The 25,606-nt window shown below is 45.9% G+C and overlaps 1 long non-coding RNA gene across 2 annotated transcripts in view; it reads right to left on the bottom strand.

Moving 5' to 3' along the window:
• Positions 1-25,606, bottom strand: part of LOC144783116 (uncharacterized) — a 130,402-nt gene that overhangs the window by 50,691 nt on the left and 54,105 nt on the right. For both annotated transcript variants that reach the window (XR_013601410.1, XR_013601411.1), the window contains exon 2: positions 20,229-20,306. This is a non-coding gene — a long non-coding RNA (uncharacterized LOC144783116). The remainder of the gene's footprint in view (positions 1-20,228; positions 20,307-25,606) is intronic.

Genomic DNA, 25,606 nt, shown 5'->3' with positions numbered 1-25,606 from the left:
TTACACAGGGCTCCAGCCAGTTTTCAGAGACTGATGGATACACTGCTAGTACCCCACCTGTCCTACTCCTGAGCCTACTTCGACGATATCATCCTGTATAGCAAAACATGGAAAGTGCCATCTTTTCGGAGCTCAGAGCCGCTTGATTGCACATTAACGTGAAAAAGTCCAGATTCACCTTCCAAAAAGTGAAATACCTGGGACACATTTTGGGAGAGGGCCTGATAGAACCACAGACTTAAAAAGTGAAAGCTATACAGGACACACCATTCCCCACTACTAAACATGAGCCGAGAGCCTTTTTGGGTTTAGTAGGTTATTACAGGCGCTTCATCCCACAGTTTTCTGACATTGCCGTCCCCCTCACGGATCTGCTGAAGAAGACAAACTCCGCTTCACGTCTATGCCCCACCCCTCGGTCCCTGAGAGTGGGGCCTTCTAGAAACTGAAGAACGCCCCAACCACTTCCCCTGTGTTGGTGACACCTGATTTCCAGAAGCCATTTATACTCCAGCCAGATGCATCCAGGGTGGGCATAGGAGCAGTACTGTCCCAGGAAGACTGCAAGGGTTCTAAAGGACCAGTCCTCTACATCAGTAGAACACTATTTCCTAGAGAAAGGGTCTATCCCACAATAGAAAAGGAGTGCCAAGCTGTGAAATGGGAGATAGAGAAACTGCAGTACTATCTTGAGGGCAGGCCCTTTGTTCTGTATACTGACCATGCCCCTCTGAACTGGCTCCAGCAGAACAGGGGCTGCAACGACTGGGTGCTCCGTTGGTTCTTGGCCCTCCAGCCCTTTCAGCAGGTCCATTTCTACCACTAGGCAGGCCTAGGCGGCCGCCTAGGGTGGCCAAAGGGGGAGAGCGACCGCGGCAAAAAAATTAAACCTCAACAGTCAGGAAGCACTTACAGATATAAATGAAGCAGGTGCGTGCCGGAGTTGAAGCTAAAATTCAATAACGCATTAATCAGCGCAAAATATTCTTCAGCTCGGTTGAGGCTGGGCAAGGGGTGCTTTCTCCCCATATCTGATCTAATATAAAAAAATTAGCTGCTGTCCTCCCTTGCATCCATGACTTTCTCGAGTGCAATCCCTATCCCAGTGAAGTACCCGTAAGGCCAGGCCAGGTAACGTTGCACCTTCAATTCCACCGTCGACGTGACGTCACGTTCGGCGCCACAGGTGGAGGCTGCGTGCGCGCAGCCGGCAAGAGGCAGAGAGAGAGAGAGTCCCCGCTGCGGTCTGCAGGCTTGCCTATCAGGTACCAGGGAGGCCAGGGTGGGATCCGGGTCGGCAGCGGCAGGCAGGTAGATGTAAAAAAAAATATATAGGGGGCTAAAGGCCTGGTCAGTGAGTTATAACCTGGCCCAGGCTAAGTATTAATAATAAGTAAGCAAGCAGATGCAGTAAGTTGAGCGCCGCGGTCGTGTTTGTCTGGAGCCAAGAGGGGTTTGAAGTGCGTGCAGGGCAGGCTCATTCCAGGCATGTCACTAAACCATAGCTGCCAAAACTCTAAAGCAAGAAGAGTTGTCCACAGGTGCAAGAGGAGCCCTTGGGGTATGTATCATAAGTTCCCAGGATGCACGGAAATCTCTGTCTGGGGCAGGTTTTTAGGCATACCTCTGGGAACGTTTGCAAATAGAAAAGTACTTTAAGCTTGAGATGTAAATATCTGCCCATATTTTTATGTTATTATTATGACTAACATGTGGTTCAATCAGTTATGATGATAAAAGAGCTATAATAGAGTTAATATATTAGGATTACAGTAATTGCAGAGATAATTAGAAATCATTCTATACCTGGGATGGCTGATTTCTTGTTAATGCTATGTGTGATGTGACGTGCATAATTTCAGTGTAATTATGAGTGACATTTCAGGGACTATGAGCGACACTTTCTGGCAAGCAACTTAAAGATGAGGGAAGCACATAAATATCAGAAAATGCAGTAATTTCAGCAACGAGAAATACTAAGAAGATTTTAAATGTACGTCAGGTCATAAGTGTTCTAGGTGATCTGATCTTCCTCCAGGCAGCCGTAGCGCTGTGTGTCTGGCCTCTGCCATTGACTCTGCAGCAGCAGGCTAAGGGCTGCCTCGTGCCACCTCCCATGGCAATCATTTTCGGTTTGGCACAGGTGCCCATGAATTCAGGCAGCTTGGCCGAGTTTTCTCCTGGCAGCTGCATCCTCAGATCCTGCAACTCTGCCTGGGACAACACCTGGTTGCCCTCTGCCCTCGGAAATCCACCCACTCCTACTGACCAGGCACGCAAACTGGGCATCATCCTCGACTCCTTCCTCTCCATGAACCGTCAGATCAACGCCGTCGCCTCCACCAGCTTCAACTGCCTCTGCATCCTCCGTAAAACCTTCAAGTAGACCCCCCCCCCCGACTGCAGAAAGACCGTCACACAAGCACTCATAACTAGCAGACTGGGAAATGGCAACGCCTTGCACGCCAGAATGAACAAAACCCTACTACATAGACTCCAGAACACCGCTGCCAGACTCACCCTCGGAACTGCGCTTCAGGAACACATGACCCAGCACCCGCGAGACCTCCACTGGCTCCCCGTCGAGAAAAGGGTCACGTTCAAACTCCTCATCCATGCCTACAAATCCCTCTACAACATCGGACCCAAATACCTCAACGAGAGAGTATCCTTCCACATACCCTAGAGAAGCCTCCGCTCCTCCAACCTTACCCTGGCAGAGGTCCCCCGCATCCGCAGAAACAGAACGGTAGGGAGAGCTTTCTCCTTCATCGCAGCCAAGACCTGGAACAAGTTCTCCGTGAACATCAGACGCTCGCCAACATTGCACACCTTCAGGAAGGACCTCAAGATATGGCTTTTTAACTGATCCGGAGCTTATCCCCCCCAGCGCCTGGAGACCTTCACGGGTGAGTAGTGCGCTTTATAAACCCCTGATTGATTGAAAGATACGAAAATCGGATGTGGAAGGTCAAGAGAATTGGCTACCTACCTACCATCATTTGTGTAGCATGGAGCAAAACCTGGCTTTTCCAATGTCCTCACGTGAACAGGGATTGCTGCTTTGTGTTCCAAATAAATATGTGCACTCCCTGCGCAAGGAGCTTAAATAGGATAAGATTCCTGATAAAAGGCCTCCAGATATTGGTCTTGAAATCCTATACAAACCCCGGAAGTCACAGAAAGCAGTAACCAAGTAGTAAAAAGGCAACCGCAAACTCTCATACAACAGCAGTATTAGTCTCAAATCCTTGTGTTCTGAACTCTAGTGGTAGAGTACATAAAGCCTGAATAGTAAACCAAACACCACATCCCACTTTTCTCTCAAAATAAACAAGACTAGGGCACTTCCAAACTTGCTTTTGGGATGTGCCATTGATGCATCGTGATCTCGGCTGAGATGTTGTCACAATCCAGGAATGCAGAGAAAATGGTCTGCCACTGGCTTTCTACCTGTAAACAGTAAGAGACGTATGCAGCCGACCTGTGGAGTAACCGGGGCTGCTGTCTCACCAGTGCAACTGTTGTGCTCCTTGGCAAATTAGATAGTTAGGTGTGTCGCTTTCGTATGGCAATGTAGGTGCACAAGGGCTGATTCTGTGACGTGCTTAGTTTGTGTAAACTAGCTGGGGGGCATAGAAAGGTGGGCGGTGCAAGTAGGAGAGGGTGAAAATATTACAGCGAAAACTGCAAGGTTAGGAAAGAATGCCCCAGTAAACAAATGAGGTATTTGCGCAAACAAGGCTCAGGATTATGTCAGTTGATCCAATTAAAGTTAATTACAGCAGCGAGCGAGGCAGGGACACCGATCTCTGCCGCCAGCTCTTCATTCAGACTTATGGCTAGGTCATAGTAAACTAACAGCACAGCCCTCCATCTGCGCCCACCTGGCTTCACTGTGAGGTAGGAGTAAGCTGGAGACCCGTGACTGATTGGAAGGGAGGGGGAGGAAGAGCAGAGAGAGTGTAGTATTGAAGAATGGACGCTCCAAGCCAGGTAGTTTACCACGTAGATTTATTGAGGTGGTAAATTAGATGCATGGACAGGTAAAGTCAGAGTCCAAGTAGGAGCCCCACCAGGAGCAGCTTCCCTGCTGCTCAGCCCTTCATCCAACTGATTCACGCACTCACACATTCCAAACACTAACATTCCATCAGGCAGTCATTCTGGCTGAGCAGCAGGATATCACAGAGAGTGAGGTGGAGGAGGAAGAAGAAAAGGGGGGGGGGGACAGGACAATGAAAGCACGAGCGCAAAACTGACAGAAAGTACTCATAACAAGCATTGGAAATGCAATAGGTCTCGCATATCCTTGAGTTTAAGTTATTGGCGTTGTAAATGATAATGTATTTTACCTACGTATTATGGAGTGTATGTATGTATGTGGTGGCGAGGGAAGGGAGAGGAGGTAATTGGGTGTCTAGAATGTGAATCCTGAACAGTGCATGAAAAAGACCTTGGTTGTGTAATTGTAGGTGTAAGCTTTCCATTTAAAAGAGGATGCCAGGAGTCTGAACAAAATGGACGTTGCTGTGATTCTGGGTGTTAAGAGACCAAGTGCAAAGATCCCTAGGTTCGCACCTCCTCATGGGCAGGGAGTATTTGCACTTCAAACCTTCTCACACAGAACACCTAAGGGAGGCGGAGACTAGGGCTCTGAGAGGTTACCCACAGAGTGCCTTGGTGCACTTCCTGCTTACCCCAAAGGCGGGCACGCAGGCAGACTTCAGCAATAGGGTGGGACACGCATATACATATGTGCGCGTTTATAAAGAAGTACCCAGAGGCCATATCCCCATGTGACTAAAGCCAATGGCTTGCAGGAACATCACATCAACTGAGCAGGCTTCTAGGACAAGACCACAATTTTATTACTGTGGAAATGGGATCGAAAATCATCTCCCAATGCAGTGTCGAAAAAAGCTACACTGCAATACTTCTGGTAAAGAAATAGGTTTGATTTAGTGGAAATCTGCCTCCATCCAAAGGAACTAAGAGGAAAAAATACCATAGAGGTGTGCAATAAAGCAAGTAATAGAGAATGAGCATGAAATGGTAGCCATTCAAGTGCTGGTGAACCCAAATCCCCCTGGTAAGTAGGCGAGCCCCCAGAGGAGCCAGCAGATCTGTGAACACCCTAGGACTTTATATGAGTGCAAAGGGGACGGGTAGGGTTGTCTCTAAAACTCGAGGCAAAACCACAAGCCAACTTAAGTAGGAGAGACGAAATGGAGAAAACAGGCTGGCACCCACACAGCCTTAAGACTGCACACCACTGCTGTCGTACCCCAATTGAGCTCTATTGCCAAGTCAACACCTGGAGGCAACTTTCAAGCTCATATCGATTGACTCCTGTGACTGGTCAGACCACCATGCCATCACCTTCCTGCTACCTGGCACCCACAGGACAAGGACACCACAACCGGTGCTCCCAAAACGCTGGGCCAGAAACACCAATAACCTAGACCTCAACGAACTTGAGATTCTCTGCATATCCGACCTTCCCCCCCCTCCACATCACCTCGGTCAGTGACCTAAATGATTACTACTCTGCTACAATGTCGAATATCTTGGATGACCTAGCCCCTCTTAAACTAAAAAGAACTCAAGTCAAAGATAGAAACCCATGGTTCACTGGTTCCCTCAACAACGAGAGGAGATCCCTCTGACAAACCGAAAGAATCTGGAGACAACACCCCTCGGCAGATCACCTAAAACTTCTTCGCCAGGCCAGAAATACTTACAACAAGAATATCGTCAACTCAAAAAAGAGTTTTTCAGAGTGGAATTAGGAAATGCCCAGAACAGACCACGCAAACTCTTTGAGTTGGTCAAACTCCAATCGAACAAACTGTCCAAAACATCGAAAGAAACCCCCAAGTCTCATCTCCTCTGAGGATTTCTCCTAGTTTTTCGCAAACAAAATCAAAACCTTAGATATCGAACTCAAGGCTGCCTCATTCCCCCCTCCAATCCTCGACCTTCCAACTCTTCTCCCCCTGCCGCCATGGTTCTCACCGAAGAATCTAGCACACTGGTCCGAATTCACACCTTACGATGAAGACGCGGTCGCAAAAATCCTTTCTACCCTGAACCCTAATGACCATTTCAACGACCCGCTCCATTTAAACTGTCTCGCGACCGTTGTCAAATACATTATTCCCAGCTGGACTGCGATAATCAACGCCTCTCTCCGACAGGGATCAATTCCGACCTCACTGAAAGCTGGCCAAGTCCTCCCCATTCTGAAAAAAAAGTCATTGGACTCAGCGTCCCCAGACAACTTTAGACCAATTTCCAACATTCCTCTCTTGGCCAAAGTGCTGGAAAAGTGTGTACAAACACAGCTTAGCCACCACATCAACAACTTCCATCTACTCGACGACTGCCAATCCAGCTTCCGACCGTGACACAGCACTGAAACAACCATGCTCCACATTGTCGATGACGCTCTTCAAGCCCTTGACCAAGACAAAACCTGTCTCCTAATCCTCCTTGATCTATCCTCGGCCTTCGACACGGTCAACCACGAGATGCTACTCGAACGCCTCAAACTGAGGATGGGATTAGATGGCACAGTCCTTGACTGGTTTAGTTCCTACCTCCAAAACCGTTCTCAGAGATTCCTAATCAATGGCGATCTGTCCGCTCCTTCCGTGGTCACAGTGGGAGTCCCTCAAGGATCAACGTTGTCCTCCACCCTCTTCAATCTCTATTTAGAACCCCTTGCCGAAGTCCTTCGCACTACAAATATCTCCTTCCATATGTACGCTGACACTCAGATCTATATAAAAATCTCTTCTCTTGCGGAGATCCTCACCTTAAATGAGGCCCTGAAGCTGACCGTCAGATGGCTCTCCTCCAACCAACTCAAACTCAATGCTAAGAAAACTGAGTTCCTTTTAATCTCCCCGCCCAAGAGCAACCCTGAGATCCAGTCATGGATTAAAGCCATCACAGCCTTAAACTGTTCCCCAACCATTGTGGATTCGGCCAAATCATTGGGAATTACCTTGGACTATAACCTGAACATGCGAGACCACATCAACGCAATGGCCAAATCTGCCAGATTCCACCTGAGCTACCTATGGAAACTGAAACCTTTTCTTGACCCTCCTGACTTAAAACTAGCAGTCCAATCACTAGTTATCTCTCGACTGGAATATGGTTGCTCCACCCTCTCCGGCGTACCCAAGATCTCGCTGGCTCCCTTAAAAGCCTGCCTCAACGCAGCCGCCAGACTACTTACAGGCTCCAGAAAATTCGATCATAGCACTCCTCACCTGAAAGCTTTGAAATGGCTTCCCTTCGAGGCTAGGATCCACCTCAAGCTGGCATGCATCACGCACAAGGCCTTACACTCTAACTCCCCTGCGTATCTTGCACAGAAGCTGGTGATATCCGGTGGAAGCAGAAACCTACGATCGACCAATGCCCTCCTCCTCCGATCTGCACGCTTTAGGAAAATAAAAACCTACAATCGGGCTTTCGCTGGGACTGCGCCAAGAATATGGAACTCCCTCCCCCCTGATATCAGAAGAATCCCTTCCCTGGCACGCTTAAAAAAAGAGGCTAAATCCTTCCTCATGGGTAAATTCCTTGAATAAACCCGGTCCACAACTACCTGAGAGACTATTGCCTCATCCTGCGACCCTGTACAGGACTCGTGTGATATCCTGCCCATTGTATGACTCTGTCTCTGTAAAATGCCCTGATGTATATTTTTCCCCTATCCCTATTGTACTGTACTTATGTGATATCCTGCCTCCCCTATGACCCCTCGACCCTGTAAGCTCTCTGATGTACAGGTCTTCTCCTTCTGTATTACCCTATTAATATGTAAAGCGCTCTGATACCCTCACGGGTCAAGTTCGCGCTCTATAAAACCTTAAAATAAATAAATAAATAAGTTGCAGGGCATAGTGAGAACGTTACGGAAGCCTTCAGTAAACAGGAAAGAGGGACAACATGAGAAATTCAAGAACATACATGCAGGTACTTGCATGCCCATCTGTTGGGACGGCAAAATAATAGGAAGCGTTTGGGCCAGTCCTGATCTCTTACAGTACGGGCTCCTGAGTTTTAAAAGTATTTCTTATGGTTGCAAGATTCCCATCTCTGGGATGGTACAGCCTTGAGGCGAGCAAAAGACATGCAAAGTTAAGGTTAATTCTACATTGATCACGGTAATCTGTCATTTGTCACAAAAAATTAAAGTTAGCCTGACGAAAACAAGCGGACAAAATTTCATTTTAGAGAAAGGTAACAAGCATTTACAATGCAAAGGTCTCGCCTTTGCAAACGTTAGAGCTATTGGCATTGTAAATGACATTTTATGTATGTGTTGGTTTTGAAAACTGATAAATAAATGGCATTGTCACTTACAATGGCAATAGCTGAGCATTAATGTGTAAAACTTGTAAACTTGGGAATTTATAGAGCGCAGTTGTTGCCCGAAGGCGTCCAAGCGCTGGGATAACCGTGACCTACAGAGAACAAGGAAGGGGAAAAACAACGGTTTTAGCAAGCGGATGTGAATAGACGAGTCTTCAGTTGCTTGCGAAACATAGTAAGGTTCTGAGTGGCTCTGGGATGAAATGGCAGAGTGTTCCAGGCCTTGGCTGCGTTGTACATGAACGTCCTTCCGCCGGTTCTAGATCTTTTTATTCTTGGGACTACTGCTAAAAGAGTCTGTCTGGAACGAAGACTACGATTTGGGATGTAATGGGTGACCAGATCACGGGCAATGATAGGTCCTATGTCCCAGAAGGCTTGATGGGCTATACATAGCGCCTTGAACAGAACTCTCTGCCGGACCGGTAGCCAATGAAGGCTAGTCAGTCCGGTCCTCACCGAGTGTCTACGAGGGATTTTTAGTAGAAGGCAAGCTGCGCAGTTCTGTACAGTCTGCAGCCTACGAAGGGTATATTCTGGTGCGCCCAGATAAAGTGCGTTATTAAAATCAAGGCGTGAGTGAATAAGGCCTTGAATGGCAGCCTGTTTGGCTTCCATGGGAAGGAGGGGAAAGATTTTATTTAGCACTCTCAAAATGCCAAAACAGGTGGCTGACAGTTTTGTGGCTTGGACATTGAAAGATAGTGAACTGTCCAGCCACACACCGAGGCTTTTGATGGTGTTTTTTGGGGTTGAGGGGGGTCCTAGGCATGAGGGCCATAGGGAAGGGGGAAATGCCGGCTCTGATGGTCCTAGGAGCATCAGCTCAGTTTTTTCTCCGTTCAGTTTCAGGGATGACGACATCCAGTTCCTCACTTCCTTCAGGCATTCTCTGAGCCCGCCTGGCGCAGTTCGAGATGCCTCCTGCGCCAGTGAGACCACCAGCTGCGTGTCGTCCGCATATGAGATGATTTTGACTCCAAATGGGCGGACGACACTAGCCAGCGGTCTCATATATAGGTTGAATAGAGCAGGGCTCAGAGAGGAGCCCTGAGGTATGTGTGCATGCTCACACTGCTCACTTCTCACTAGTGGAGAAGTTACGGCATGAGGTCATGCCAGGTGAGCGTTGTAGGTTAAGGGGAATCCTTTAAAGAGAGTCATTTTCTCTCTGGATTTCCCTTCTCTTTTTGAAACTAAGGAGCGGCAACATTGTCTTGGTCATTGTCTTGGTGTCACCAGGGCTTTAAGTCGAAGTTTTTCCAATATTATATGCAACCCATAGTTGCTGCTTATTTATCTTACCACTATTGACAAAGTCAATAGTCTCAACTTGTTGTAGATATGTTACTTTTATCATATATCTGGATGTAATTATAGAAACAGCAAAATACAGGCCGGGCGGCACACTATACTATTAAGGACAGACTTTTAGTTTACAAGTTTTTAAGCCACGCCCTTAATTTTATTGGCCACGCCCTTTTGAGAGACCCCCAGTTTTTTTCATCCCACTTAAAGCCCAGCCTACATGATTTACTTCTTGCCCCTACCCCCCAGAGAAGGCTATTTCTCTGTTCTGATTACTTCGTCCAACCGTCACACGCTGCTGCACTCACGCCCGTACATGCACACTCCTCTGGGTTCTTCTCCTCAGTGTGACCGCTCGCCGGTATGATCTCTGTCTCGGGCGGAGCGGCCTCGGAGAAGGAGAGGCACAAAGAGGCACGGAGAGGGAGAGAAACAGTGAAGAGGGCATGGGAGGAAGAAACAGAGACGAGGGGGCAAAGGAAGAAAGGACAGCGAGGAGGGGAGAGAACGGGAAAGGCAGAGAAAGTAGGCATTTATGGGTCATTAAATTTAAAGGGGAGACTGGAGGAAACTCAGACAACACTGAATTTAAAGAAAGAGAGGGACGTGAGGTGGAGTGGAAAGAGAGAAAGAGGCAGAGGGTGCACAGGGGACAGTTTGGAGAGGCAGAGAAAAGGGTCAGTGCAGGGGGAGACCGAGAAAGCGAGAGGCAGTAAACCGGCATTGAGAGAGGAAAACGAGGGGCGCCTGTGTGTGTGTGGGGGGGGGGCACAGAGAATAGAGGGGGAGAGGGCAGTGAGGAGAGTAAGAGTGAGGCATGAGGAGGGAGAGGTACGTTACGGAGGGTGGCAGGCAGGGAGACGGGGAGCAGAGTAACGAAGGCGAGGCACAGAAAAGAGAAGAGGGCAAAGCAGGGAGAGGGAGAAAGGGGCAAAGTGCGACGGCAACATCGGGAGGGCAATGGAATGAATGAGGGAAGGGAAGAACGACAAGGGTGAGAGGAAAGGACCGGCGAGAAAAACAGACTGGTGAGAGAAATGTGGAGGGGGTCGAATGATGGAGGAAGAGAGAAGCAAGGAGAAGAGAGAAGCAAGGAGAAGAGAGGGCAAGAGAGAAGCAAGGAGAAGAGAGGGCACGAGAGAAGCAAGGAGAAGAGACGGCACGTTTTTCATTATGGTTCTCGAAGCACTTTATGAAATAATTTCCATTCGTTTAATTCAGTTCTGTGGGCGTGGCCTGAGACAAAGAGTCACAAAATGTTTTCATGTAGGTTTCTTTTAAAGGTTTCCTTCATTTTGGTAGAGTCAATACATCCTGGAATATTTACTGCTAACGGTACAATAACTTGTACTGTATTACTCTTTCATGTGCTTTTGGTTGTGTTTGTTCTAAGATGAAAGGAGAGCTTACCAAATAATTGATACCTTTAAAAGAAAATATTGCATGGAAACGAAATGTCTGTATACCTGCTGCAAGTACACAGCGAAGCTGCTGATGGAATATGCAAGTAATGCTATACACTGAGAATCAAGTGATGCTTTGTGCCTGCGCTGCTGTTTGTTTACCCGTGTCACTGGTGCGCTCAACCTAGCGCCTAGATTCGTACACATGGCGGGTGTTGTTATTTGTGTGTGGGTGTGTGTGTGTTTGTTTGTGCCATTTTTAAAGCGCGCAAATACCCGGAGGTGTCTCGGCGCTCAGAATACAGAACCATCGCAGAGGTGATAAGTTATGATGAGAAGAGCCATGTTTTTAGTTTTTTTCTGAAACTGAGGAGGGTTGGGGCAGTTTTAATGTGGAGGGGCAGTGTGTTCCAAAGTTTGGATGATGAGATAGTGAAACACCTGTCACCCCAGTTGACCCTTTCTGTTCGCGGGACTTTGAGCAGATGTGCAGAGGAGGAGCGAAGTGTTCTTGAGTGCTCAAGCGGACAGAAAGCTGCTCTGAGGAACTGTGGACCCACATTGTTGACTGCTTTGTAGGTGATGCACAGAGCCTTAAATATTGTCCGGCTCCTAACAGGGAGCCAGTGAAGTTGACGGATGTGAGGAGAGATGGATGTGAATTTGGGGACGTTCAAAAGGACTCTAGCCGAGGCGTTCTGGACTAATTGCAGTCGGTTGATGATTTTTTTCTGGGCGTTCAAGAGAAGGGCGTTACAATAATCAGTTTTGGAGAAGACCAGGGTGCTGATTAGAGTTTTACCGGCCGAGGATGGAAGGTAAGGGAGGAGATTTTTTATTCTTTTCAGGATATAGAAAGATGAGGAGACCACTGAATTGACGTGATGATGAAATGTCATTTTGTCATCGAATATGACTCCAAGGTTGCGAACCTTGGTGACTGGTTGAGGGGGGTCTCCTAACTCCGATGGCCACCAACGAGGGGACCAAATAGGGTCCAGCTTCCCGAATGTCATCACCTCTGTTTTGTCAGAGTTTAGTTTGAGACAGTTTGATGACATCCAGGAACTGATAGCCCTCATTCCATTTTGGAAGTTTGCTGCCACTGATGTACCGTTACTGTGTACGGAAAGCACAAGTTGTGTATCATCAGCGTAGGTTGTCAGGGCAATTCCATAGGATTTTATTACTCTCGCTAAGTCCGAAACATAAATGTTGAATAGTGTCGGACTTAGCGAGGAGCCCTGTGGGACGCCTCAATGGAGGGTGAAAGTCTGGGAAGTGAAGTGGGCCATTTTTACTGTTTGGGGATGATCAGCTAGGAAGGATGCGAGGAGTTCTTTCGCTTTGTTTTGAACTCCTATGGCTGAGACACGGTCGATCAGGATGGCATGATCGACCGTGTCAAAGGCTGCAGAAAGATCTAATAGTATCAATACCGCGGCTCCTCCTTTGTCCAGGGTCATTCTGATTTCGTCTGCAGCTTTTAGTAGCGCGGTCTCAGTTCCATGACCCTGTCTGAAACCGAATTGGGTCTCGTCCAGTAGGTTGTTATTGTCTATAAAGTTGGATAGTTGCATGTTCATAGCTTTTTCAAAAATCTTTGCTGGAAAAGGGAGACAAGCAATGGGTCGGTAACTGGCAGGAAGGAGGGGGTCGAGAGTGGTTTTTTTTTTTAGGAGCGGCTTGATGATAGCCTCCTTCCAGACTGAAGGGTAAATGCCCGTTGTGAACATGGCGTTGCAGATGGACGTCAAAGCGGGGGAAATGGCTTCGGGGATCAGATTAAGAATGGCAGGAGGGCAAGGGTCTAAAGGTGATCCTGATTTAGTGCCCAAAACGAGTCGATGGACTTGTTCCTCCATGACAGCTTCAAAGACCGAGAGGCTGGATATGTTGTTATGGGGAGAATGACTAGATGTGGTAGTAGGGGGGGCGCGGGTGAAGGCTGAGAAAATATCTGTGACTTTCTCTTTGAAAAAGTTTGCAAGAGAATCGCAGAGGGATTGGGTTCCATTGAAGCGGGGGGCAGGGGGGTTGGAGAGGTGAGTGACCACCTGGAACAGTTCTTTTGAGGAGTTTTTTGCCTGGTTGATTTGGGAAGTGTAGTAGGATATTGTTTCTGCAGTGATGAGATCTTTGTATTTGGAGAGGGCGCTTTTGTAGACAGTTTTTTCTGTGGCGTTGTAGTGGCGGCGCCAACGTCTTTCCAGATTTCTACAGAGTTGTCTCTGCAGTCGAAGGGATTCTGTAAACCATGGGGCTGAGGGGGATGTTCTGGTACGATAGGAGGTTTTAGGGGGAGCTAGAATTTGACAAGCCTTGTTTAGGCTGTAAAGGTAGTTGGAGGAGGCTAGAGAGGGATCCTGTTCGGTAGTAGTGATACTGTCAAGCAGCAAAGCGGAAAGGTGAGGAGGGTCGATATTTTTCCAGTTTCTGAAAATAATAGGAGAAGAGGATGAGGGGAAAGAAGGAAGAGCAGTCAATTTTAAGGAAAAACAGACTGATGAATGGTCCGTCCATATGAGGGGGATCACCTTTAAAACAGCAATGTGTGGGTTGCTGGTGAATAGCCCATCTAGAGTATGACCGGCTTTATGGGTGGGCTGAGTGACAATTTGCTGTAGGCCGGCAGCTGCTAGGTCATTAGTTAGCACCGCGGTATCAGGGTCAGATAAGGTCTCAAGATGAAAGTTGAAATCGCCCAGTATGGTAAAATGTGGCGCACCTGCGGAGACCTCGATTATATTATTGAGATTATTAAGAAATTTCGATCTGGACCCTGGTGGGCGGTAGAGGAGAATGCCTGTAAATGATTGGTTATCAGAGATGCTGATGGAGAAAGAGAGAGCCTCACACTCGCTGTAGTTAGAGTCGGTAAACTTGACTTTAAGATGGTTTTTGTACAGGATGGCTATTCCCCCCCCCCCCCCCTTCGTTTTGTTCTGTCTAGCCTACATACGCAGTAATTTTCAGGAGTGGCCGCTTTGAAATTTGGGCCTGAGGAGTCATCGCCCCACGTTTCGGTAATGAATAAAAGGTCTATGTTGTGTGACTCAATAAAGTCTAAAATTTCAACTTTGTGTTTTGGGACCGAACGTACATTGATAAGTGCTGCTAGGACCTTGGGGGTGGGGGTAGTTGAGTGGATGGGGATAGTGCAGAATGGACATTTGTGAGGACCTATATTAGGATCGGTGTAAAGTAGATGCGGTAGAGGATGCGATGTGTGTGTGTCTCTGTGTGTGTGTGTGTGTCTCTGTGTGTGTGTGTGTCTCTGTGTGTGTGTCTCTGTGTGTGTGTCTCTGTGTGTGTGTCTGTGTGTGTGTGTGTCTGTGTGTGTGTGTGTCTGTGTGTGTGTGTCTGTGTGTGTGTGTCTGTGTGTGTGTGTGTCTGTGTGTATGTGTGTGTGTGTGTGTGTCTGTGTGTCACTCTGTGTGTGTCTCTCTGTGTGTGTCTGTGTGTCACTCTGTGTGTGTCTCTCTGTGTGTGTCTGTGTGTCACTCTGTGTGTGTCTCTGTCTGTGTGTGGCTCTGTGTGCGTGTGTGGCTCTCTGCGTGTGTGGCTCTCTGCGTGTGTGGCTCTCTGCGTGTGTGGCTCTCTGCGTGTGTGGCTCTCTGCGTGTGTGGCTCTCTGCGTGTGTGGCTCTCTGCGTGTGTGGCTCTCTGCGTGTGTGGCTCTCTGCGTGTGTGGCTCTCTGCGTGTGTGGCTCTCTGCGTGTGTGGCTCTCTGCGTGCGTTTGTGTGCAAATGCAATAGGTCTCGCATTTGCGAGAGATTAAGCTATTGGCTTTTTAAATGACAATGCCATTTATTTATCTGTTTTCAAAACAAACACATAAATAAAAAGTTTGTCATTTACAATGCCAATAGCTCTAACTTTTGCAAAGGCATGACTGTTGCATTGTAAATGCTTGTTCATACACTTTCGCCACTTCGTGCACTTGGTGGAGTCGAAATCGAGTGTAAGATAATTGTTTCTCTCCGTCAGTTGCTCACTTTTGTCCGAGCCACTGCCTGGTTTGTGGCCGAGTCCAAACACGCTGTTGCGCAATAGGTTTATCCTTGTTTACATGACCTGTGTGCAGCCGTCCGTAACTGTTCCGTCCTCCCTGGAAATGCAGATATCGATGATTTGCCAACATCCTGACGCTCTCTCCAAATACATATTTTATACCACGGTCTCTGCACACGCAGCGCACCTCTCAACCTTCCTTCCTCTGTTGGTCCTGCTCAGACCGACCGACCAGGGGCGTGACGCAGGCCTCTGCGGTGTAGGAAGGCAACATTTCAGGGGCCCCAAACCTTCAGAGGTGGCCCTTTAAGCCCAAAGCCAATGACCATCTGTGAGAGATGGGAGACTCAGGACCCGTCATCTTATTCTGTAAGGGTGGGGTGGGGGGAGGTAACCAATCATCTTGCGTTATGCCACTGGTTCCGATTAATCTCTTATTCAACCTCCGAGGTCTCTTATTCTGAGCGGGCAGCATCTGCGGCGCCACCCCCACCCCTCCTTACCATAGGCACCCCCGATCTGTCAAACGTATTCCTTAGCTATGCCTCGGCTCCACGGGGAACCCCCCTTCAAAGAGACCAGGCCAAAGCTTAAGCAACCCCATACGCCTATATCGCTTAAAAACAGGCCTCTCAAGGACCATCACTCCCAGCTCATCATTCATGAACACGGTCCCTTTCTTTTCCGTTAACCTATCATACTCGGACAACACGCCTTTCACTTCTGGCCTGGGCCTGAACACACCCGCTTTGTTCACGTCAATGGCTCTTCCATTCCCAAGGCAGTTTTAAGCGCCGTACACCTCGGTGTCAGGCAGCCTGACCCCGCCCAGGTCGCTGCACACACGGAGCACTGTGCATAGCGCATTTCTATACTGCCCATACTGTTAGAATGTTATTGACCTTTTACATACTACACTTCAGGTAGTATTGTCCTTTACGCAAATTCAGCGACACTAGAAGGATGGAAGACTGATGCGGCCATTCCAGGGTTCAAACGTGTATCCTTGGGTTTAGACACGTTGGTGCCTCTTGAGCTATTATCAGCTTTACTGGGTGTAAATGGCATATGCAAGAGACCTCCACAGTGCTGTTCAATAGTTGCCCCCAGCGTTCAGTCTGTGCCCTTAGCCACCCATTGTGTTCTGCACCCTCTGGACCGGCCACACTGAAGTTAATCATAACAGCTAGTGCTGTGGCACTATGAGACAATTCAGATTTTCAGGTTGTGACACACACGTGAATGATTCTATCCCAGCCCTGCCAGCCTTTCAGAGCTACGGGCCTGCTGAGAAATTCTCTACAAACCCGGTCCTGTCCACGACCGCTTCCACGCTCACACCAAATGGAGGACCTACAACCGAGACAATCACGGCCTGCTAGCGCTCGTGGTCTTCAAACACAGACCAAAACAGACCTTTCCCCAAGTGGTCACTAAAGACTGGGAGACCCAGTGGGTCTCTCTGCACCCGTCCTGGATTGCCACTTGGGAGAGGGGTGGGCCAGCAGTGACCTTTGGGAAAGAAGTGATTCAGTCTGCTGGGCCCGGAAGTCCTGCGTTTCCCGCTCTTCCTGCCACCCTGGCCGGCAAAGGGGCGTGCGCCGAGCTAGTGTTTGGGTGGAAAAACGCAGGGCAGGGGCGAATGTGTTTAACATGTTTTTCACCAAAAAAAGTGGGAACACCACAAGTTCCATGTTATGTAGTTGCATACCCTCACTCCATGCATAGATACAGCCGCATAATGCTCTCACCAACCAGTTACCAAGCACGGCCCAAATTTACTACAGTTTGTCTGTAATGCAACCGGTGCTCATGTAAAGCGCGCTCGGATACCTTCGGGTGGAGTTTGCGCTATAAAATAAGCGCTGCCATTTGTCTTTAAACCCAGTCCTCTTCAGATTGGGGGGGGCGTGTTTTTTACTTTCTTTCTAGGACGTGAACAACAATCAAAACACGCCCCCCAATCCGAAAAGGACTGGGCTTAGATCCAAAGAAGAACGTCACTGGGACCTCTTCTCCAATGGCTGGCTACCGTTTAGGAGGCCAGCCAAATGTAGAAGAGGGGCGGGGTTACCCTCGCTACTCAAAGACATTAAATCTCGCGAGCTCGAGTGCGCATGTGCGCATACGACGCCACGCGAGACCTAAAAATGACAATGCATTCTTCACAAAAATACATTTTCATGGAAAAGATAGCGGGAACAATAACAAGAGAAGGACGGCGACACAGGAAAGGGCATACCCTGCTCACGGCAAGAACCAGGAATCTTTTACCTCTTGCTCGGGCAGCTTGTCAGGAATGAAGAAGAGCCTATGCTTCCAGCTGCAGACACCAGTCCCGTACTGTAGAGGACGTGGCTTCACGGTCAGAGTTTCCGACTTTGGTGCTGAGAAACCCGGTTTGAGTATCGGCAGCCATTGTGTGATTCTGGGTAAATCACAATATTACTGTTTTAAAAGAGACAATTACTGAAATGTGTGAGTGGAGAATGAACCCCCTCATCTGATCCTGAACTCAAAATGCCTACATCTGCTAAAAGCACCACCGAGGACGAACAACCATATGGCGTAACAGCCAGAGCTGCTGCCTTTCGAGCTAAGGAGCAGGGTTCGAGTCTCTATGTCGACTCAACATCCGATTCTGGGCGAATCACTCGATTTGCTGTCAAATGTAAACAAGTAGTTTAAGTGGGGCAGTGCCAAATGTAAACAAATAGTTTAAGTGGAGCTCATATAAAGCGCTCCAATACTATAAGCCACTGTAAATAAATTAAATGTTGGTGGGAGTGCAAAGAAGTTGAGAGAGGCGAGAGGTGTTCTTGGAACAGCGTGGGAAGTGGGAGATTAAGTAAATTGCAAGCGGCCAGGAGAGAGCGGAAATAACAAAGTAGTGCACTAATTCAATTCATATGGGCAATAATGACAGGATCCATGTAGCAGGGGCAATCTCCAGGGCGAAACAAAAAAGCCCATAGACGGGACAAATGAATTCTATTTACTAACGAAAAGAAAGAAATTTGAAAACCAGATGGACGTGTTAAAAAGTCAATAGACTGAATACCACAGGTCTCTAAGCGAGACCTAAAAAGAGCTCATGCCTGCAGTTCTCCCTGAGATCAGAACCAGTCCACGGCCGGGGCAGCTGCAAGGAGCAGGCTGCATCACAACCCTCCCTCTCGTTGGCCTGACTGCGCTGCTCTGGTGTGAGGCAGCCAAGACAGACTGGAGCCCTTGCCTAATAGGAAGGGAGGAGAGGGAGAGCAGAGAGGGGCATGGAGGAGCCGGGAAAAGAAAAGAGAATAAAAGTGAAACCAGTGCAGCGTTCGTGAAACGGGCACAGTGCTGATAAATTACATACATAATTATTAAACAAGCATTTAAAATTCAATAGGTCTCGCAATAGCGAGCTATTGACATTGTAAATAGCAATGCCTTTATAAATGTTAAAAGGTATTGTAATTTTCAATACCAATAGGTCAAACTTTGGCTTACCAATGCGCGCTTGTCTGATTGGTTCATTGGAAGCAGACCACAATTATGACTCCCAGAATGCACCCTCAGTACAAATAATCCCAGGCTTGGGGACATAGTGCTGTGATGACATGGAGTGAGGTTGTACGCCCAAACAAGTGCTGGCTTAAATAAGCACATAGCATAACATAGCATTACGTGGCATGGTGTACTACGGTAAAACATCAAGGTACAACATAAGCATAACACAACAGCAATGCATAACATAGAACAGAGTACTGCAAAACGGCCTACTGTCGCATGGCATAAACACCACAACACAGCAACACATAACATACTAAAGCACAACAAAAGAATATAGGGCAGTGTAACACAGAAACACAGCATAACACAGCAAAAGAGAACACAACGACAAACCACAATTTAGCATAACATAGTAACAGGCAGCAGAATAAATTGTAGGATAATTAACAACAGCAAACACACAGCCAAAGCACTAAGATAACATCGCAAAGCATACCATACTTGAGCGTTAAATATGCATAATACTACCTACCAGCTCACACACGTGCACCCAAGCATAATTTAAGACAACGTAACACGGCAAATCAAAACATGGCTCGCACAATGCAGTACAAGACAATAGATGGTGACCGCTCCTTTCTAGCAGTCTCAGCCGTTCCATTGGGAATATGCGTTCACTTTCCTGCCTTTAATGGGCATACGCGGAAGCGGCAAAGGGAAACGTGTGCCCAGAAGCCTTTGCACAAACGCATTTGGGTTTTGGGGACTTAACTTGAAATAAACTGACTTGGATCCCATGGCAAATACTGGACCTTGTTATCAAGAAAGGCCCACTTCAGAAGTTTCTGGGTAAATCATTAGAATGAATAAGGAAACGGGGTGCAGGTGTGCTCTCCCTTATAACACATTCCTAGCGCTTTGATCATGTCGTCACCGGTATAGTGCACACCCCATAAAAAATACCTAACAGAGTGATACTTCTGAAAGGGATGAAAGGCTGGGACAGACTAATCTGACTCGCTCTTTCATCCGTCTCCTCATGTCATGCTTTTCGTGCAGCGCACACACCATAAAACAAGCAGCCAGCTAACAAACCATAGAATCCCAGAAGCAACTTCTGTGGTCCATTCAGCAATGGGAATGTGAGTGCAGCGAAGGAGGTAAGTTACACGAAACCCTAATGTATCCCAAAAGTGGCCTGCTTGCCTCAAGCATTCGGTGAAGTGAATTAAGTCTGAATAAGGCACACAGTTAAACACAGAGCTATAGTATGACAGTAACACTGCATACATGCAGAAAAGCGTGTGCTTGAAACCTCACAAAAGCAGGACATCTGAAAAGGTCAGAGCAAATGCCAGCACGTGGCAGTGAAAGGTGGCATTTCCACGCCCAAGACTAAATTCAATCACTTCATGTCATCTCAAAATCTCACACGAATAACAACAATGGAGGTAATGGAAACAAGCTCCCAAGCTCACTGGCTGCGTTGCAAGATGAAGACACTGGGCATAACTCGCAAAAGGGCCTGCCAGCTGGGCTGCGCACTCGCCCTACACGGCACGCTAGAGCCACTCAACCCCATAATTATCAGGAGGATTAAAAATGGTTACTCACGTAATCGTGAAAGGCTTTGGCCTCCCTCGAATGTTCACAAGTGCCTCGCCTTTCTGGGGCTGCACAGTACAAAACACGCTGTAGCAAGAAAGGAGAAAAGGGGAGATCACGTTACTAATTATTACTTGCCCAGAAAAAAAAAGCAAACAATTATCAGCAAAAGCAGGAACACAGCACATTAAATGATTGCAGCTCCTCCTTGGGGCTTCGAGGAGTTGACAAAACTATAAAACAGCCTGGCCTGCTCTAAGCCGTGGTGAATTTAAGGCAGCATTATGAACCAATGACAACTGTCTTTGTTGCACTAAAAAACTGAAATAGAACAATTAAAACAGCGTCTCTAAAGCAGTGTTCCCCAAAGTCGGTCCTGGAGGGCCGGATCCAGGGTAAATCTTTAGCATTTAGCTAAATGCAGATATCTTTAAATACAAGATATCTTCAAATCCGACATGGATCCGGCCCTCCGGGACCGACTTTGGAGCACCCTGCTCTAGAGCATAAGCTGATCCAATTCAGCTTTGAGATCACTGGTGGGCGGTATACAGTAAAATTTGAATAACTTTACATACTAACCAGTCCTGCAGCATAAACATACGCGCAAGACAGCAAGCTGCCCCCGCAAATTTTCATAATGGTTTGTTAAAATCAAATAACTCATCTACTCTGACCTGTAGCACCCAGGTAGCTAAAAGGGGAACTTAACCAATAAAGGTTCAACTTAGACAATAGGGTGATAAAAAGTGGAGGCTCGTAATTTATAAACAAGCATTCCAAAGCCAAAAGTTCGGAAGTTGGAGGACAGTATTTTTGCCTGGTCAATGCTGGTTTTGTTTTATCGTGGATTTAGCAAAAAGTTATTGTTATATAGTGTATGTAACACGAGATAGCACGAGATGTCCTCGTGTCTATCTCGTGTATGTAGTTGTTGTTGGTGCACATGCCGCTGCATCTTTTGAAGGTGGGAGTTGGAAAAGTGTCATAACGATCTTAACTTGATTAAGAGAGCGGTGTCTCTAATAAACTCCTAAGAAACCTCATCTTGGCTTCGGTACCTTTCCTACGCTTCCTACACTGGCGACGAGGGTAAAAGGAATAATATGGACATCTAACCGACTTCCAAAAGATTACAAAAAACAAAAGGATTTTCATCTAAAAAAAAAAAAAAGTATAATAATTTTTGGAGCCCTGAGATTGGGACCTACGGTGCCTGAGATTCATCGTAAGGAATCGTTGGAGAAGATCGCGGAGACCTGCGGGGAACATTTCTACCTTTTTGAGGTATTTAATTCAAAAGAGTACCTCGTAGTCTCCAGCGCGAGGTTTGCTGTTGCCGCGGGCTTGCTGCGCGTGGTTCCTGGCGCGAGGTTTTTGGCGGATGCAAGTACTTCCAATTCCTCTCGAAATAGGCGCCTAGCAACAAGCGTATGACGTCAAACGCTTGCGAAACAAGCCCCATCTGCTTTAGAAAGAACGTAAAAACTATGGCGGCCATTTTGGGAAAGTAAATCTCGATCAACATAATTTCTCCGTGTTTTTCTTCAACTACACATTTAATGGAACACGGAAATTGAGACTTTGACGATAAAACATCGGAACAAGGTATCTATTGGATGTTGGTTTCTATTAGTCTATCATTTTATTAAATAAAAAAAAAAAAAAAATCAAATATTAATAATAATAAGCAACTATTTGGTTACATTACCTAGTTTATCCTACTACATTAAACAATGAGTGGCATTGTTCCTCCTCCCTCATTTTTGTCAAACAAAGGTGACCCACCTATGGATTGAGAAATATGGGAACCAGTTTTTTTAGCTTATGTGGAGGTTTTGGAAGGGACAGAATGTGAAGCCGAGAGGAAATTCTCACTTTTAAAGCACTGTCTTGGGGGAATTGGTTTAAAAGAATTCCTCACTCTTCCTGCTTTGATCAATCCTGGTGATAAGAATGTGTATGACCGTGCAGCAGAGCAGCTTAAAATAAGATTTGGCAAGAAAAAGAACATTGTAATGGAGAGATTTATTTTCTACTCTCGTAAACAACTTGCAGATGAATCTATTGAGGATTTTGTATCGTCTCTCAGATCGCTTGCTGTCACTTGCGACTTCGAACATATAACTTATGAACAAGTATTGAGAGATCAAATACTAATGAGAACAAATAATAAAAAAAGTTCAGGAAAGACTTTGGACAACATCAGACATGTCCTTAAATGCAGCAATTGATATTGCAAGGTCGATTGAACACTCCGAGAAATTCGTAAAGGAAATAAGAGGAAATGAAAAAGGAGATGTTTTCAGTGTTTCCAAAGAAGGGGAAAAATTTAAGAAAACTTTTGTTCAGAAGCACGATTCTTATAATAACAAGAATGATTCCAGATTTAAATATCAAAAAAATGAAAAAAAGAACGCTCAATGGGTTTGTTTCAGATGTGGAAGTTCGAACCACTTAGCAAATTCTAAATCTTGCTCAGCACTTGATAAAGTATGCTTAAAATGTAATAAGAAAGGGCATTTAACAAGATTTTGCAAATCTACCACTAGAAAAGTGAATATTGTTCAAGATGTAGATGAGTATGAATTACAAAATGAGAATGATATCAACACTGTTATAAATATTTGTGGTAATGAAGGTGTAAGTAAGTTTCCATCTTGTGAAGTGATCATAGATGGAAAGATGATAAATATATTTGTTGACACTTGTGCATGGTATACCCTACTAGGCTTAGACATTGTAGAAAAGAATTGGCCAAACAAAAATTTACTCGAATCTGACATATCACCAGGAGGATATACAGGACACAAAATTGATTTAGTTGGTTTTTTTTGGGGAAAAATCACTTTTGCAAGTGAGTCTACTTATGGAAAAATATATGTTGCAAAGTCTGGGCAATCTTTATTGGGATGGCCACACCAAGATCAACTGGGTATTAAGATAGATCCTAGAGCCAATCCTCCTGTATATTCCATCATAAGTACTAATGATTCTGACAAGGATCTAATGCTTGGTAAGTTGAGATCTGAATTTTCAAATGTATTTAGTGGAAAACTTGGTCAATATCAGGGTTTTAAACACACTATTAAGCTGAATGATGGTGTGATACCTGTTCGACACAAGGTCAGAAATGTCCCTCTGACATATAGAGATAAACTTAAAATTTTACTCAAGGATTTATGTGACAAAGACATAATTGAGCCCATCGAGTCATCACCTTGGGTCTCTCCGATTGTTATTTCAGTTAAATCCAACAACGAATTGAGATTATGTGTAGACCTTCGCAGCTTAAATAACTCCATTTGGATTGATGCCCATCCCTTGCCAAATCTCCATGAGATGGTCTCAACATTAGGAGGTGCTAAAGTTTTTTCATGCATCGATTTAGCAAGCGCCTACCACCAAGTAGTTTTGGACGATGAATCCAAAAACCTGACGGCCTTTATTACCCCTGAAGGTCTTTTCAGATATAAACGTATGCCTTTCGGGTTGGCTAGTGCTGCCTCGGTTTTTCAAAGGCTTATGAAAGAGACACTTGATGGGTTGACAGGGGCAATCGCCTTTCAAGATGATATACTTGTTTTTGGGAAAAATGTTGAAGAACATGATAATAATTTAAGAAATGTGATATCTGCACTATCAGTTAAAGGTCTTACCTTGCGTCTTGATAAATGTAAAATCAGAGAAAAGGAGGTAGAATACCTAGGACATTCCATCAGTGGTGCTGGTATTAAACCAAAACAGAAGCACATTGAGAGCATTATTAAGGCTCCTGTGCCAATTTCAAAGGAACAATTGGTAGCATTTTTAAGGCTAATGGAGTTTTATGCTAAATTTATTCCCAATTTTTCATCAAAAGTAGATATTTTTAGACCTCTTTTAAAGAAGAATGCAAGGTTTACATGGTCTGATATGATGACTGAAGCATTTCAAAGTCTCAAATCTTTTATTGTGAATGCACCGTGTTTGAAACCTTTTGTTGTAGGGAAAAGGTGTACCATTATGGTTGACGCAAGTAGCACAGGGCTAGGTTCTGTTCTCATGCAGAATGATTGTGGGAAAGAATGGATAATTGCCTATGCTTCAAGAGCGTTGAAGGATGCTGAAAAACATTATTCAGTGATCGAGAGAGAGTTATTGGCTTCAGTTTGGGCAGCTGAACATTTTAAAACATTTTTGTGGGGGACAAAATTCACAATAAAAACTGACCACAAGCCTCTTATCTATATGATGGCACCTGGTGGAGGCCGTACCATGTCAGCACGCCTGGCTAGACTAGCTTCCAGATTGCAAACTTTCCAATTTGAAATGATGTACGTAAAAGGGAAAACTAATGTTCATGCAGATTGCATGTCCAGACTACATTCCTTTGGTGATGTGTCTGGTGACGATGATGAGTGTGAGGTTGCTTTTACTGCTCAAGACGTTTTGATGGTATATGGGGAAAAATTTGATTTAAGTAAGGAAGCCTGGACAAGAGAAATGGAAAGAAGCACTGAATTAACTGAAGTTAAGAACTACATCCTGCAAGGGTGGCCGGAGCAAAGGAATTTTTCAGGTGAAATGATGAGTTATGCTAAGGTGCAAGATGAGTTAGCAATTGAAAATGGTTTGCTTATGAGAGGTGATAAGTTTATTCCCCCTCCTTCATTGAGGAATACCATTATTAGTATTGCTCATGAAGGACATTTGGGGATCTCGTTTACTAGGAGGCGAATAAAAGATTTTTTTGGGTGGCCAGGCGTAGATGGTTGCGTGGAACATTATGTTCAGAAATGCATTGAGTGCGCTAATAGTGACAAGTCTGCTGTCCCTTTGCGTCCTGCACCTTGTCCTGTCGAGTATCCTTTTGGTCCTTGGCGGAAATTAGGACTTGATTTTATTGGACCGTTTACTGTTTTGCCTGAGCAAGGAAGGTTTGGCATTGTTTTGATAGATTATTTCTCGAAATGGCCAGAGGTCAAAATGGTAAAGGACATTACAGCTAAGAATGTAATAGAGTTTTTAGATGAAACTTTTTGCAGGGAAGGGATCCCAGAAGAGTTAGTGACTGACAACGGACCGCAATTTATCAGTAAGGAGTTTGAGTGTTTTCTTACTAAATGTGGGATAAAGCATAATAAAATCGCTGTTTTCCATCCAGAAGCCAATGGGCAAGTTGAGAGATTTAACAGAGTGGTTAAGGAGGCTATACAACTTTCAGTTAAAGGTAATCTAAACTGGCGTAACGCTCTTCAGTCCATGTTGTTGTCTTACAGGACGTCACCGAATTCTGTCACTATGGTCAGTCCATTTGAACTTTTAAGAGGTAGGAAACCCAGTACTCGATTGACTCCGTGGTGGTTAAAAAAGAATTTGAGTGAACACTGTAGTTTTTCAAAGGT

The sequence above is a fragment of the Lissotriton helveticus genome, chromosome 9 (assembly GCF_964261635.1).
Source record: "Lissotriton helveticus chromosome 9, aLisHel1.1, whole genome shotgun sequence".
Taxonomy (NCBI): domain Eukaryota; kingdom Metazoa; phylum Chordata; class Amphibia; order Caudata; family Salamandridae; genus Lissotriton; species Lissotriton helveticus.
Note: the sequence above shows the minus strand (reverse complement) of the source record. Positions and strands in the feature narration are given on the sequence as shown.